This window comes from Equus quagga, unplaced genomic scaffold (genome assembly GCF_021613505.1).
Source record: "Equus quagga isolate Etosha38 unplaced genomic scaffold, UCLA_HA_Equagga_1.0 72232_RagTag, whole genome shotgun sequence".
NCBI classification, from domain to species: Eukaryota; Metazoa; Chordata; class Mammalia; order Perissodactyla; family Equidae; genus Equus; species Equus quagga.
The window spans coordinates 1-5276 of NW_025802371.1; the positions used below are offsets into that span (position 1 = coordinate 1).

The 5276-nt window shown below is 34.9% G+C and overlaps 1 pseudogene; it reads right to left on the minus strand.

Annotated features, from left to right (window-relative positions):
• Positions 1-267: 267 nt before the first annotated feature.
• Positions 268-1416, minus strand: LOC124234166 (olfactory receptor 4C11-like; annotated as a pseudogene).
• Positions 1417-5276: the final 3860 nt, after the last annotated feature.

The following is a 5276-nucleotide window of genomic DNA, read 5'->3' on the forward strand; positions in this document are numbered from 1 at the left end:
AAAAAGGGAGCTACAGTTATAGTTACAACAGGATCTGGCTCATAAACTGCAAGGCAGAGAGAAGAGAGGAGTGGGATTATCCTCCCACAAATATTACTGTTCTTGATGTTCTGACACTTTTTGTGATATTGGCTGAAAATAAAATGTGTCTGTGCTCTGTGATCATCCTGCCTGTTTCTTAAAATGTCCTATTGAGAGAGGACTAGATTGCCCGCCTTGGGATAAAAACAGTTTTTCTTTTCTATCAATCCAATTTTGTTTAAACTATTATGAAACTAGCAATTGGAGCCTTCTGCTCTTTGCGACTTCAAGTAAGAGCTTGTTGCACCATAATTTTCTCATGTCATTTTTAACTTCTGCATTCCTCAAAGTGTAAATTATAAGGTTGAGCAAGGGTGTCCCAATAGTGTAAAATGCAGCCACCATCTTGTCTACTGGAAATGTGTTTAGGGGGTGAGTTTATGTAAATATACATGGAACAAAGAATAAAATGATAACAATAACGTGGGAGGTGCAAGTGGAGAGGGCATTCCTTCTTCACTGTGGTTACTCAGAGAATGTAAGATACAAATGTAGGAGATAAGCAGGATTATGAAACTCACCGTGCATATAGCCCCACTGTTAAACACCGTGACATAAGTATCTATGCAGGCAAGTTTCAACAAAGGTTGCATATCACAGAAATATTGCTAGATAACATTGGGGGCCACAGAAGGTTAATTTCAAAACCAAGAGACTCTGTCCTAAGGAATGGATACAAGACCCCAAACCCGCCGGTTTCGCCAATGCACCACAGATATGCTGGCTCATGATAGTCGAGTACTGCAGGGGCTTACAAGTGGCCACATAGCAATCAAAAGACCTGAGCATGAGCACCAAGATCTCCATGCACCCAAAGAAGTGAACTGCAAAGATCTGGGTCAGGCACTTATCGTAGGAGATGATTTTCTTCTCAGATACAGAATCTATAAGCAACTTAGGCGCAGTGGTTGTTGAGGAGCAGGGATCACTAGAGGATAAGTAGAAAAGGAAAAAGTACATGGGGCTCCCAAGCATCCGGCTATATCTTATGGTCATCACAATAAGTAAATTCGCCAACAGGGTTGGGAGGTATAGAAACAGGAAGACCACAAATACTATTTTCTCCTTTAGAACATCTTGTGTTAACCCAAGCAGAATGAACTCCTTCATCCTGCTATTCAGCTCCACAGCTACAGTGAATGTAGAAAGGACACAGGTGAGAAATGGTTCGTCTGCAAAGAAAATTGGGAAAATGTTGACTTGGCAATAGCAGTGGACTCGGACTCTGAATTCCAAGTGTGTAGCTCTAATTCCATTAACACATAACTCTGTGGGCCTCAAAGTGTTTCTTGCACTATAATCACTTGGGAAACTTTTTTTGGTGATGATATCCATGCTTTAACTATGAGTATTGATTCAAGGTCTTCCTGTGTGGACCAAGATTTTTTGAGGAAAATAAAAAGCTTTCAAGTGATTGCGCCCTCTCCCATTGTCTGAGAATTAATGACTTTGCCGTATGATCTTGATCAAATCATGAACGTCTTGAAGCTTTTTTGTCATATGAAAATTAGAGTTAATAGACACTTCGCGAAGTATATGTTTATGATATGTGTGTGCAAAATGTATATACATTTTAATTACTGAAAAATAATATCCCTATATAATTTTAAAATAATATATTTGGAGACTCTCTACTAAGAAAACACAGTTTTTTGATTTGGACACCAATTTGCACCCATTATTCCTGACCTCTTAAGTATCTTGGTTTGATTGTGCTTTAAGAAGAAATTATTTCTCCAATTTTAGGCTCATGGTCGCCATAATTTTATCTTCATTGTCAGTCAGGGCACATAACACATTTGGGTAAATCACTGAGTTCGGCATTATTGAGGAAAATTACTATATATTTGAAATAATCTATTACTCATGTTAGATGCATGGCGTCAAGTTTCACACCCTCTGGATCCAAATTTATGTGCTGCTTGTTATATTTCTATAACCTGAATAATCTTTACTCACATATGATTCTCATACCACTAATGTCCAGAGGTTTGTATTCTTGCAATTTTTATTACTCTTAAAACATAATTTAAAAAAATTATTTCAGACTTGCAACATAAAAATATTTCCCATTGTTCTACTCTATTCTTTATTTCTATACAGACATATCTATATAATTTCAACCATCGTGTAATATTATTATACTTTCTGATTTTCATTTTTGATTGTTAAAAGCCTTTGTCCATGTAATTAAAGAGTATCCATAACACAGTTACCCATTTTAGTAACTGTAAATTAACACATCACAATCTCATAATATAAATCTTATAATTTATTCTTATTTAACTTGTTTCCAAATTTTCACCCTAATACAAACTTTTGAAGAAAGCTCTTCTCATTTATATCTTGTTTATTTTTAATAATTTCATCAAAATAAATTTCTAGGAGATTGTGGCCATAAAATATGAATATTTTCAAGGTTTTTATAGCCTTTCAATTTGATTGTTTCAATATTTATTAGACACATTTTAATTATAGAGTGAATATATTTGCATAAAAATATCCAAAGTTAAAAGTAGATTGCAAGGTGAAAAAACCATCCTTCAAAAATTTATAATTAACCAATCCCACACTGCAGAAGTAACTGTTAGTTCTTTCCTCATTCTTTCAGGTTTTTCAGGGTTATACATATATATATGTCTGGTTAAATATCCCTTTTTATGCACAAATTGAATCATTTCCCATTGTTTCTAAAATAATAGCAATAAGGCACAAATTTCTAATAAAAACTAACTTGGGGCATTATCTTGTTTGCTTGGTTAATAGACTTAAAATTATGTTATATATTTCTTTGATTAATGGTAAAGTGTAATATTTTGTATAGTTTTACTTCTTATATTTCATCTGTTTTCAATTATGCATATCTTTTGTCAGTTAATTTTTTGATATCTTTAAGTTTTGAGCTCTTTTGGTATTTATTTTTAATTTTTTACAGTCAAATCTATCAATTTTTCTCCCCTTTCTAGTTTAGTTTATTACTTCAATTTGGGAGTTATCATCTTTCTTCTGTCTTATAATGTTCCTGTGTCTTTTAATATTAATGAGAAATGGTCTAGAATTTATTTCAGTATGTGTTTGGGGATATTCCTCCTCTTTCTGATCAATCACCAATCCTTCAATGAATCAATGAATCAATGTCAAATCATTATATATTTACTAAGAACCTACTCATCTGCAGTCACTACAGTGCACCATGGAAAGGCGTCTTCAACTTCTTTTTATTCAAGTTAGAGGGATAACATACTTCTAGATATGATAATTAATTACGTAAGAATGACACACAGTTGTATGTGATAATACCAAATGAATTTTGATTTCAACAGTAAAAAAGTTCCCTAGAGAATGAATTGATTGGCTAGTGAAGATTAAAAAATGAGAAAGAAGTGGAGTTACGCTTTAATTGTGTTAAACTGTAGTTTCCAACAGGGTTCTCTGAAACTCAAGTATTCAATAAGCTTATACTGGGTTTCCCTAACTAAATCAATATTTCAATATTAGTAACTTAAATTGTCCATTTACCTCTAATAAATATACACATCTAAATAAAACTTTGTTTCTTTGCAATCCAGCTAAAATAATATTACTTCAGTGTGATAAACTAGAGATGATATAAAAACTACACAAGATCTGATTGGCAGTTCCAATTATCTCTGACAACTATAAAAGAGAAAATGAATTAACGATTACTTAGTTTCAATCCACTAAGTTCATATGGGGATGAAGACAAAAGGGAGGGAACATTTTGCTGTGAAGAGAGAAGTTAGGTGAGAAGAGCGAGTAAAAAATCATAAGGGGAGAAGCATGCATTGCTTCAGGTGAACAGAGATGATCTCCATAAAAAGTAGTCCCATCAAATCAAAAAGTTGTAAAAGATACATTTGTAGGCAGATAACTTACAACCATGAAAGCCAGGCCATGTAATTCCATTTTACTTTATTTTCAATAAGGAAAGAGAAGATTTGGGGACATAAAGACAGAAAAGCAGCACTTGACAAGTTGTATGCATTACATTCACATCAACCATACCTGGGGTTTTATCATTCAATTTAGCTATTATTTCCTACCACTCCTGGACCATCCTACCTCTCTGATTTTGGGGACATCACAGTAGTGAGCATCCTATTTTCGCTTCCTTAATCCCTAATTTTTACTTTTACCTGTTGAAATTTTAACCAGTTCAAATTATATTTGATGCTAGAAGTCTTCCCTCTTTTTTCCAGGTAATTTGGACATCTGCCTCTGTCTTCTATGCTCCTATATTACTATGGGCTTTGTTAAATATATGCATTTAATTGGATACAGCAATCCTAGCTTATACATTATTCTTGTTCTTTAATCTTATCATTCATACAGATTTTCACTTTTCTTATTTCATTTAACCTGCACATTTTCTTGAAAGGTGAGTATGGCCACTTGCCTTGTTCTTTTTTTAAAGATTGGCACCTGAGCTAACACCTGTTGCCAATTTTCTTTTTCTTTTCTTTCTTCTTCTTCTCCACAAAGCCCCCCCAGTACATAGTTGTATATTCTAGTTGCAGGTCCATCTGGCTGTGCTATGTGGAATGCTGCCTCAGCATGGCCTGATGAGCAGTGCCATGTCCACACCCAGGATCAGAACCAGCAAAACCCTGGGCTGCCGAAGCAGAGCGCACGAACTTAACCACTCAGCCACGGGGCCAGCCCCTGCCTTATTCTTTTCTATGTACAAAGCTTAACCTCTGATACAGAAAGTTTTACCAGGTACAGTCAGGCTATAAGTAGAGTGGATGCTACTGGATAGCTTCTCTCTCTAGATTCGCCCTCCGTGTCTTATAAAACACAAATCCCAATCATCGTGTAGATTGCATCCTAGAAAAGGCAAATCCTGAACCATCAGAGAAGGATGCCAATTGATATCTTAATTTCCTGTCCCAACTCCAAAATCAAATCTGTAAACTGCACAGTGAGACAAATATCAAAGCAGACAACTAGATACCTAAGTGAATAATAGAAAAGAGGAGGAAAGGGCAGAGACTGAATGAAGTCAGAGCAAGAGAGGAGAGTGACAGTGAGCAGACACCATAGAAAGAAGAGTCAGAGGACAATACACAGAAAGATAAAGAAAGGGGAGAGAATTAGAATTAATTCTAATAAAAATATTAGAAAAGCCAATTTGACCCAAGATTTCATAGAGAATTCAGCTTCTTTCTCCCTGA